Below are 12,431 nucleotides of genomic sequence, written 5' to 3'. Positions count from 1 at the left end.
ATCTTTGGTTTACTTGACATCCCTCTTTGTAAAGTAGTTTAGTAATTAGCTAGTTTCTCCAGTACTCTTGCCTGGAAAATCCCATGGATGGAGGAGCCTGGTAGGCTCCACTCCGTGGGGTCGCTAAAAGTTGGGCACAACTGAAGCGACTTAGCAGCAGTAGCGTGCAGCAAGCATCTCAAACCTGAAGTTCTGAAGGATAGCAATATGTTACTCCAAAATATGCCACTTTGACAAAAGGATTATTTTGAGCTGAAGTCAACTAAGAGGAAGCAGATATAAGGAAAACTGTCTGTCCTCTATATCCTAAAATCAGGACATATATGTATAAAGTTATGCCCTCCTCCCTCCCTACCAGGAAGGACAGAAGTAATCACTAGTAATTATAGATTCTTATCAGCCCAGAGACGGTGGCACCAGAGAAATCAACGTACCAGACTTTAATAACCAGACCTTATTTTCCATTTCACTGTGTGACAAACAAATATAGTTCTCCCATACATTTTTTCCCACGATTTAGATACTCAAAGTCCTTTTCCTTTGTTCTGTCACTTTTCTAAAAGTTGATTCTTTTGTTAGGATGCTATGAAGCCCAAGCTCTAACCATCCCTTTGAGTCACTCATCACCAAGTGTTCTCATGTGTATACACATTGTACATGTTAATAAACTCCTGTCTGTATTTTCTCTTGTTAATCTGGCTTTTGTTAGTCTAATTTATAGGACTCCAGCCAGAGAACCCAAGAGGGACAGGCAAAAAATATTCTTTTCCTCCCCTACAGTTTCTTACAAAGTTTAGTTTCCAAACATATAAAGTATTCTGTTTAAAAGGAAGTCTTGATAAATCCATTTGCAGTGATGATTTGGCCCCTGAGCTAGATTTCACTATTAATTAATGAATACCGATTCTTTACCCCTCTCTGCAACTACACCCTTCCCATAGCCTCAAATGTCTGTGGACCATCTTGCATGCCCTTATCTTTGAGCTCATCATGTGACTCATTATGGGCAGAACTGACAGTGTACTTGTTTTAAGCTTAGGCCACAGGAAACTGAATCTTTATGCATTTCCTCTTGCATCTCTTCCTTCAGGCTACTAGCCCACTGACCCAAGAGAAAAAGAAACAAATAGAACAATCTCTCCTATCAGTTGATCAACAGATTAAAGAATAAACCCAGCCAAGAGTAATGGAGCCATTAAACTAACACAGCATAGATAAGAAAATCCCCACCAACCTTCAGACACATAAGTGATAGTAAGTAGTTGTCATTTTTAGCCACTGAGTTTTGTGGTGGTTTGTTACACAGTGAAAGCTGACTTATATCACCCTGTATGTTGGCAGCCCAAACACCTGCCCAGCTAGATTACCCATTAATCTGGCTTGAATTTGGGCTTCAAATGAGAAGGATGGCAGGGTCAGGAGAAGAGAAGGGATCCAACCATGGCTTACTGATAATGAGGGCAACTATAGGAGGCAACAAAATGGGACAAAGTCCCCCAGGGATGTTCATGCTGCTACAGGTGATGTGGAATGCAGGCATCCTGCAGTAGCTTCCCCGTTATCACTCTACATTCCCAAAGAATGCTGGCCATTCTAAGCTGACTGGGAAACACAAGTACCACAATATTACTTGTTCCAGGTCTGAGGCTTTGCAGTAGGAACCAACACAGAGAGATGAGCCAGAATTTGTTCCAGTGCTTCATGCGTGCATGCTAATCTCTTCAGTTGTATCCAACTCTTTGTGACCCAATGGTCTGTAGCCCGCCAGGTTCCTCTGTCCATGGGATTCTCTAGGCAAGAATACTGGAATGGGTTGCCATTTCCTCCTCCAGGGGATCTTCCTGACCCCAGGATCAAACCCATGTTACTTACATCTCCTGCACTGGCAGGCAGGTTCTTTACCACTAGCACCATCTGGGAAATCCAGACGCCAATGCCTCAGTGATATAAATTGTTCATAGAAATTTTGTAAGTTTGAAAAACATATAATATTGCCTTCTTACGTAAGTCTCTAAAAGACATGTAAGGAAGGTTACATCCTGTGGCTGGGATTGGCAAGAAGATCAAAGCATAACTGCCAAGCTAATCCTCAAAAGAGCAAAGCAAGATAGAATACAGCTGTGAGGGACAGAAAACTTTTGACTCAGAGGGAGCAGATGAGAAACTAAGATTCATACAATGGTCAGGGGTGTGCGGGGGGATCATCTCCTTTTGCTTAAGTGTTTGTTCCTTGTAGGTGGGTAGATTGGGATGTGAGCAGAATTCTGTGTGAAGCAGCCTTATCCTTGAAGAGGGATAGAGAACTTACAGTGGCCATGGATAATGAGGATGATCTTATGTAGTTCCTAGTTGTTGTCAAGATTAAATAAAACGGTATGCGTAACATTTAGCACAAACCCTGCTTCATAATAAGTGCACAATAAGCATTGTTGGGCTTCCCTGGTGGCTCAGAAGGTAAAGCCTGCAATGCAGGAGACCCAGTTTCAATCCCCAGGTCAGGAAGATCCCCTGGAGAAAGGAATGGCTAGTCACTCAATATTTTTGCCTGGAGAATCCCATGGACAGAGGAGCCTGGTGGGCTACAATCCATGGGGTCACAAAGAGTTGGACACGACTGAGCAACTAAGCATAGCACACAGCACAGCAGTTTGGCTAGAATCCTTTCTGTTAGTATGATTCAATAGAGAAGATCAACTATTGAAAACTACATACAATTTTAAAAAGCTGGAGCCAATCTGAATTATCATATTAAGTTATTCTGAAGAAATAAGAAGATTTGGAAAATTATATGTATGCTTACAAAATTCATAAAGATAATACATTGATGAAACTGTAACAGGTAATGATGAGAGAATAGGAAAGTGCTCTTAGAAATGCAAATCACAACTGTTGAATTATTAAAAGTAAGAAGCAATAGGCTTTCCAGCTGGTGCTAGTGGTAAAGAACCTGCCTGCCAATGCAGGAGACCTAAGAGATGTGGGTTCAATCCTTGGGTTGGGAGACTCCCCTGGAAGAGGGTTTGGCAACCCACTTCAGTAATTTTGCCTGGAGAATCCCATGGACTGAGGATCCTTGCAGGCTGCAGTCCATAGGGTCCCAAAGAGTCAGACATGAGTAAAGCAACTCAACACACACACACACACACACACACACAAGAAGCAATAGAAAACATAAAATAAATAAAAAGTTAAGGAAGCCAAATACATTCATTTTTACAATAAATGCAAATTGTTTGAATTTTACTATATAATGAAAAAGATCCTCAGATTGGATTAAAAAGATCACCTCTGAGGGAATTCCCTGGCAGTCTAGTGCTTAGGACTTGGTACTTTCATTGCTGGCACCTGGGTTCAATTCCTGGTGGGGGAATTAACATCCCACAAGCTGTGCGGAGTGGCCAAAAATAATAAATAAATAAGTACACCTCCAAGTATAAGCTACTTAATGAAAGGTCCAATTGACTCTCACAAGCCATATGTGCTGGCTCCAGCCTATGACTGATGCACTCAATGAGTTATTTAAAAAAAGCACAGATTCCTTTTTAATGAACAAGTTTAACAAGCTTTGCGATCGTCAGGTCTCATGGATAAACAGTGCATTCTTAGGAGACATAAATACAAGTTGGTAGGAAAACAGTTAAGTATCACAAAAATCCACATGCTCTTCCTTATCATCAAACATAAAAACAGGAACTGATAACAATGCTAACAAGAAACAGAGTATATATATATATAAGCATATGGCTCCCCCTGTCTCATCTCTAATGGTGCTTCTTGTTTACTATTAATATATTAATATCTTCATGGCTACCAGAATATAGCAAAAGGAACAATTTCAGCCTACCATTTGGGCATTTATACTTACAGATTATTCTCTTTTTGTCAGATACGATTGTAGCCTAAAATCTTTCATTTTTAATTTATATGTTCACATCACACATAAAGATCATTTATACCCTACTGAGTATATATTTTCCCTGAATATTAATTGCTGACTCATATGCAATTTAACAATCAAAAATGGTGAAAAAAATTTAGAGGTAACCTAGTAAGAGTGAATTTAAAAATACATAAAGATATATTTATAAATATATAAACTATTGTTATTAGTTTTGTGGTAGGCTAATACTGAATAGGGGAAGAAGAGAGGGATAGAGGAAGACAACTTCTATGGGGAGAGAGAAAACAGACTCGTGTAGGAACAATTTAATGTACAGAAACAGAGGACTGGTTAAGTATTACATATACTAGGAAGAAATATTTGAAATATTGTTAACAGGATGCCATTTTGTACAAAAATGTCTTTGAAAAGTATTTATACTCATGCACTATGAAATGCACAGACCATCTCTGTAAGAATATACAAGAAACTGCATGACAGAGTAAAGGCTAGGACAGAGACTTACCTTCTAGTATAGTATTTTGCACCTTGTGAATTTTGAATTAGATGACTATGGTAACATTCCTCAAATCTAACAGTTAAAAAGTAAACTGGTTATACATCCCCAGAATGGTTAAAATTAAAAAGACTGACAGCCCCAAATGCTGGAGAGGGTGTGAACTAGCCATAATGCTGACACACGGTTAGTGGGAGGAACTGTAAAATGATAAACCACTTTGGAAAAAGTTATGGCAGTTTCTTATAAAACAAAACATATGTCTACCCAATCATCTAATAATTTCATTTCAAATTTCAAGTTGAGTTTACCTAAGAGAAATGAAAGCATATGTTCACACAGAAAAAAGAATAAGGAATAATCGCATGAACTTTCTGTAGTAAATACGGTGGATTGGTACTTAGGGTCTGTTTCGTCTTCCTGTACTGTGCGGGTCTGGAGAACCAATAACTATACTTCTAAGACTCCCTTGCAGGGTTCCCAGGTGGTGCTAGTGGTAAAGAATCTACCTGCCAATGAAGGAGATGCAAGAGACACAGGTTCAATCCCTGGGTCAGGAAGATCCCCTGGAGAAAGGAGTGGCAACTCACTCCAGTATTCTTGCCTGGAAAAACCCATGGGCAGAAGAACCTGGCAGGCTACCGTCCATGGGGTCTCGAGTGACTGACTGAGCACGCACACAGACTCCCTAGCAGCTGGAATTCTGGATGTGATGTAGGATTGACCTGTCAGATGGTCTTGCCACTCTGAGGCTGTGCTCCTCCTGCATTTTCTTCCTCCACTGCTGGATACAATGATGATGAAGTGTTTGTTTTTTTCTGTATTAGGAGTATTAGCTAAAGTCCTGTTGTTCAAGGAACCCCACATTATACCCTATGACAGAGTGTAGACTGCTAGCACCAGCTGTGCCACAGTTCTGGAACCAGCTAGAGGGATATTTTCTGACCACCTCAGGTTGCCTGGGCTCTTGACTGTAGTAGTTTCCTGATCTTGAAACTTTATTAATTACTGAGGCAGAAGGGTGGTTCTAGAACTGGAGCATCCCTGATTATGGAAGATTCAGCAGATCCCTTGGCGCTTATATTAGTTTCCCAGGGCTGCCCTAACAAAGCCCCACAAAGTGGGGCAGTTTAAGACAATGTGCTGGTGCACTGGGATGACCCTGAGGGATGGGATTGGGAGGTGGGAGAGGGGTTCAGGATGGGGAACACGTACACTCATGGCTGATTCATGTCAATGTGTGGCAAAACCCACTGCAATATTGTCAAGTAATTAGCCTCCAATTAAAATATATAAATTAAAAAATGATGATAATAATAATAAAAATAAGACAACGTGAATGTATTCTTTCACAATTCTGCAGGCTACAAGTCCAAAATCAAGTTATTGGTAGAGCTCTGCTTTCTCTCTGAAGGCTCTAGGGACAATCCTTCCCTGACTCTTCTGGATTTTGGGGGTTGCTGACAATTCTTGGCTTTCCTTGGCTTGTAGATGCCTCACTCCAATCCCTGTCTTCAGCTTCAAATGTCCTTTTCTCATGGGTCAGTGTCTCTTCTGCTTTGCCTCCTTTTAAGGATGCTAGATGTTCACTTAAGGCTTGCCCTAATCCAGTACAACCTCATCTTGATAACATTTGCAAGATCCTGTTTCCAAAAAAGGTCACATTTACAGGATTCAGTTAAACATGAATTTGAGGGGATACTATTCAACGCAGGTTAATGCCCCAACAGTGAAATATGTCTGTGGGAAGCTTTCCTGAAACTTCAACCCAGACTAAGTCGTGTTATCCCTTTCCCCAAATCTGGAAGTCTTTTAATGTCTTGTAAACTAGCTAAACTGAATTCTATTCTTTGCAAATAAACTCTGACAATATGTCTTTGTATATTATTTTCCTTAAATGTTCCTATTAAGGTTTGTTTTTTTATCACAGGTGTTGGTAAAAGAAAATTCTTCCTAATTTGAAACCTAAATCTTTCATACTCAGTCCTTTGAAATCTCAAGAGTTTCATTTTTAATTGTTACTTCTGGGTGTAGCAACAAATCCTAATCAAATACCGATGTGTGGAAGTGAACACACATTTTTTTTGAGAGACTACTATATACCAGAGACTTTATTAGTTAATTAGGCACCACAATTTGTTATAGGAATTCAACATAAAACTGATGTCCAAGAAAGAGAAATAAATTTAACAATACTCTGCAGCTAATGAGTGGGAGTCTAATAAATTAAAGAATAATTTTTTCTGTTGTTCCATTGTTCCATGAAATACTTCATAGGAGAGAGGAAGGGTAGCTGAAGGATTTTAAGTATCCCTGATTGATAGATTAACATGGCATTAATAATTATCCAGCAATGGAACCAACTTAAAATAAGAATTTCTAAATCTAAAAGAGTATTGTTTCCTTCAAACAAGTCACATTGGAAGCTATGTAGTGATTTCCAGTATTGTCCTAAGTATTTTTAATCTGTTCTGTTGGAACTGCCATTAGAATTGAAGTCACTGTCTTTTTAATATCCTTCAGTTCAGTTCAGTTCAGTTGCTCAGTTGTGTCTGACTCTTTGTGACCCCATGAATCACAGCACGCAAGGCCTCCCTGTCCATCACCAACTCCCAGAGTTCACTCAAACTCATGTCCATTGAGTTGGTGATGCCATCCAGCCATCTCATCCTCTGTCGTCCCCTTCTCCTCCTGCCCCCAATCCCTCCCAGCATCAGGGTTTTTCCAATGAGTCAACTCAGTGGTGAGTTTTCTTTCTTGTTTGGGTTGCTTTTTTCCTTTCAGAATGGCTCTGATTTTCAAAGGTTGTCCAAAGCAAAGTGTAGTAAATAGAATGGATGATCAAGCGGTGATTTGTATGGTACACAATCCCACAGATGTTTTAGAATTTCTGCATAAGAAGCCTGTTGACTGTTTGACTTTGTTGATTAATTCAGCTTGGACAATAACATTTATGTTGAGGAAACAAATTAACATTGTCCTCATTTGTGATTCTGACAGGCGTACTTTCTTAGAACTTTGGTTTCTTGAACTTTTCAATTCAAGATTTTGGCATCTCCTTTTCAGGTCATACTGAAAATATCAAGTTTCCTCAAGTTTCTACTGTCCTCAGAAACACATTCCTTTGTCCAGCTTCTCTTGAAAGGTCAGAATAAATGTTAAGTCTTCTGTGTTTCTGTTCACCACTCCATACGCATCGCACAGTCTTCACGGCACCTTTGCTTTGGCTCAGATTTTCTTTTGGAATGAAGCTGTTTCATGGTTTTTAAACACAGGGAAAGATGCTCAGCATCTTCCTAATGAGAGAAACAAAATTAAAGCTACAATCATACTTTTTCACCTACCAGTGGACAAAGATCAAGAAGTTTACTAACCACAGCATACTGCAAAAGAACTTTCATAAATTGTCAGTCAGAACGTAAATTAGTACAACCCCTATGACATGTAATTTGTCAATATCCTTCCAAGTTAAAAATGCATATACCCTTTGATCTAGCAATCCTAATTCTAGGAAGTTTCTCATAGGTGCACCTAGACATATACAATATCATACATATATATATACTATTCACTGCAAGCTTGTTTATAGCAACGAAAGAGTGCAAAAACAGAGATCTAGTTAAATCAGTCATGGCACATCCATGCAAAAAAGAATTATGAAATGTCCTACGTGTTGCTTTGAGAGATGGTTACGCCCTATTATTCAATTCTCAAAATGCATCAAAGTGAATCTCTGTATCTTACAAAATGAAAATTATACCTCAGTGAAAAGGGGAACATGGACAGCATAGAGCTAGGTTAAAAAAACAACAGCAACAATTAGGATTCCCTGACACCTTTTCCAAGACATTTGTTAAAGTAAAGAAATGGGACTATGGATCAGTATGTATATTATGATTAGTATAAAAACAATGTATAAATATGGTTGTATATGCATAGGATGCAAGAACAAGGTAATAATTGTTGCTTCTAGGAAAGAGAAACACATGGGTGAAAGATAAGGGCAGGAGAGAGATGCAATTTTCACTTTATGCCCTTCCTACTTTAAATTTTTAGAACTTGTACAAATATGTATTCAAAATAAAAAATTAACGAAGCTCTTTCATAATCTAAATTTGTCATCAGCCACTGTTCCCATGATTAATTGCTTGTTTGAAAGAACAAAACTCTGTCAACAGATACATGAACTCTTTGGGTTTCTACTGTGCTACTGCTTCCCACCACACAGTAAACATTCTTGCTATCTTTGAACAAAATGTTTGTGCCAATAAAATAATATTTTCCTGACATCATATTACTCCCATGAGCCCTTTCTTTCAGGGTAGCGAGTACCTCGCTTGCTGAATTAAATCCATGCCATATCCGTGGAAAATACAAAATGGGCCATGAATTTTCATGAGGGAGGAAAACATAATGGCCTTTCTCTATGCACTCAAATGGTTAAGGCAATGACAGGCCTGCTTTGACAGCCCAGTCACAGGAACACAAAGTGGTAAGCCCACTATAATTTTCAATATTCAATGTGAATTAATTGGCTTGAAAATAACACTAAAACACAGTGATTCTTTTCTCTTTTTTCAAAAATTTATGTTTTTAAAGAATTGAACGCATGAGAATGAAAAAATTATTGGATTATCTATTGAAATATGTGTCAAAATTCTATAATATTACCTAGCCTTTTCTAGTCTCTTGAATTACTTAGCTATACATCACTTTTTTTTTTTTTTTGTATTTGAGGAACAATTGATTTGAAGATTATTCACTACTTGACTAAACTAACTGCTTCACTGAACCATGAAATACCGTCATGTAGCTTTTACTTGATTTAGAGACCAAACTAATAAATTATTTATATTGATTATTCAGACTGTTACTTTAGCATTTTTAAAACAATGATTAACAATGGCCATTGTTCACAGGGTATTGTTGAGAGCACAAAAAGGTAGTTTTGGAGCTAATATTTACAATATTCTGGTGGAGGAATAGAGGCACATACGGAATATTTGTCTCCAGACTCAAAATTACCAAAAACTGATGCCTGAAGAAGGAACACACCACTCTCAGTGATTGTCTCTTGGCTATTTACAGCCTGACCTTCTCGCTTTAAATGGACTTAAGCCACATAGTCTATCAGCTGGAGTTTTTAATTAAAATTAAATTGAAATTTAACTTAATAAAACTTTGTTTAAAAGTTTTAATGTAGGGCAGTGGGAGGGTGGGTTTCTGGCCCCATCTTTGAACTTGTCGAGGGGAGGTTAAAATCTCTTCTGGAAACTTAAAAAAAAAAATAAAATAAAATAAAAGTTTTAATGTAATAATAGCAAATACTCCTTGTCAAGTAGCGCTGAGTTAGAGCGTGTTTGAATCCTGGCTCTGCTGCAAGTAAAGTGAGATGTGGTTCAGTTTGTTGTTTACCCATTGTGACCTCCAGTTTATCCATCTATAAAAATGCACATAATGTGACCTACTCCAGCAGGTTGTAGGTGAAGATGAATCACGATAATGCACCTAAAATGCTTAATATAATGTACCCATAATCTGTAGCTACTGCTATAAAAGGAAATGCTTTGAATTATAGACATTCCTGAAATTTATCCGAAAAGAGTATATTATGATCCAATGCTATCTTGGTTATGAGGATTGAAATTCTATTCATTCACCCAGTGATTCATTCACATGTGGGGTTCTGAAAGAGAAAGTCACACTGATGTCTTCTTTATTGCAAAGGACAAAAATCTCTTCATATCAGGAAAAAGGCTTTTGTGGATAAACCTGATTAATTTATAGTAAGAACAGTTTTTCAGGACATCATTTTAAAAATGTATATTGAAGTAAATCAACTATGCTTACTGGATACTGAATATAGTTCTCTGTGCTATACATCCTATATATAATAGTTTACATCTGCTAATCCCGAACTTCCGACCCATCCCTCCTCTACCCGCTCCCTTAGCAACCACAAGTCTGTTCTCTATGTCTGTGAGTCTGTTGCTGATTTGTAGGTAAGTTCACTTGTGTCATAGTTTAGATTTCCCAAATAAGTGACATCATATAGTATTTGTCTTTTTCCAACTTCATTAGTATGATAATATCTAGGTCCATCCATGTTGTTGCAAATATCATTATTTCATTCCTTTTTTATGGCTGAATAGTATTCCACTTTCTATGTTCCACATTTTCTTGATCCATTCTTCTATCAATGGACATTTATATTGTTTCCATGTCAACATATCATTTTTGAACTCTTTATGTAGGTAATGCCATATGAAATTGAAATCATTTTAAGATGACTCCTTTCCATTCTGCTCTTCTTCCCCAGCTTCTAAGGTCTCTGTACCAAACCCAGGCCATCAGAGAATGGTTAAAATAAGACTGCTGCTGCTACTGCTGCTAAGTTGCTTCAGTCGTGTTTGACTCTCTGCGACTCCATGGACTGCACCCTACCAGGCTTCTCCGTCCATGGGATTCTCCAGGCAAGAACACTGGAGTGGGTTGCCATTTCCTTCTCCAATGCATGAAAGTGGGAAGTGAAAGTGAAGTCGCTCAGTCGTGTTTGACTCTTAGTGACCCCGTGGACTGCAGCCTACCAGGCTCCTCCATCCACGAGATTTTCCGGGCAACAGTACTGGAGTGGGATGCCATTGCCTTCTCCCTAAAATAAGACACTGTGGCCCAATAACTTGAATGCTCTAGTTTTGGAATCTTTGAGGCCAAACTAGAATCATGTAATACCAGTTTCCATCTCCCCAAGGGACAAATTATTTTTTGATATGTCTGTCTGTCCCATTAGCTGTTAAGTTTCATTGAGAGTTAAGGGATGGCGCTCATCCGTCTTTCCATCATTCCACCGTCCCAAGCTTTGCACAGGTATACAGTTTGTGTCTTTAAAATAATGCACTGAGTTAAACTTTCTTCTAACCATTTCAATGAAAATATTTGAAAAATACTTTTTCAACAGTTCTTCTTTCAATTTTCTTGTTACAAAAAGACTCAGTCCTTTTAAATGAGTACTTTACTTTCATTGTCATTTGTTGTGTCTAATTCAGGAAAGCCATCTGTGACCACTGAGCCTTTAGAGTTGTCATCTCACTGGGAGCCCCTGACTTGGTTGCTTTTCTTGTTGCTGTGGCTTTCCTGTGTCACAGTCATGTTCTCAGGACCATCACAGTTATTTTCAACTCTGGCTACACATCAGAATCTCCTCGCTGCCCAGTTTCTAAATGCAGGTTATGATTTAGTAGAATCTAGGTGACACCAGGCATGGGAAGTTTTAACAAGCTGAGCAGGTGACTCTGATGTCCATCCAGGTTGAAGCCCACCAGGACCACCTATGTTTTACTCAGGGTGGGAGGGGTGGCCAAAGTGTTATTCGGCCTGCTCTAACCTGAGTGTGGGCTGTATGCCTTTGCAATCGTGCTATGCAGATGCTGCAAAACTCTGCTCCACTGGTGCAGCGTGGACTAAAACTGTTTGGCCTGTGCAGTATTATTGTTTTATAATGGTGAAATATTTCAAATGTATGGAACAGTAGGATCACTAATATAATAGTGATATAATATAATAGTCCAGAGTTGAAAGTCATGGACATACCATCTAGTCTAACAAATCTTTTCCTGTTGCTATACTTATTACAGATTTTTATTAAAGTAATAAAACATTGCAAATGCTATAGAACCCCTTTGCATGCCTCTCCCCTCCCTGTCCTCTCCAGGGATAACCTCTATCCCTGTTTGTCATTCAGACCCATGTTTCACTATGTATTTATTAAAGAGTGTGTTTAGCATTTCTTGTTTTAAAACATTATGTATATGGTATCAGATTCTGTGCAGTATTTTATCAAGTCAGGCCAATATTTAAAAATGGAAAAATTTTGAGTGAAATCGTTGCATGAGATCTGTTGGCTTCTCCTAAAGCAGCCGGAAGATCTGGCAACCCTGGGAGAGCTTTCTGGCATGCCGGCATGCCGGGCTGGGCCAGCGCTGGTCGGTGTGACACCGTCCCGCTGCTCACACTGTGTAGACATATGTGCTTGCA

The sequence above is a fragment of the Bos grunniens genome, chromosome 2, assembly GCF_055505025.1.
Source record: "Bos grunniens cultivar Pamir isolate PY7600 chromosome 2, Bosgru_T2T1.0, whole genome shotgun sequence".
Classification (NCBI taxonomy): Eukaryota; Metazoa; Chordata; class Mammalia; order Artiodactyla; family Bovidae; genus Bos; species Bos grunniens.
The sequence above is the reverse complement of the archived record's forward strand: the minus strand, read 5'-3'. Positions refer to the sequence as shown.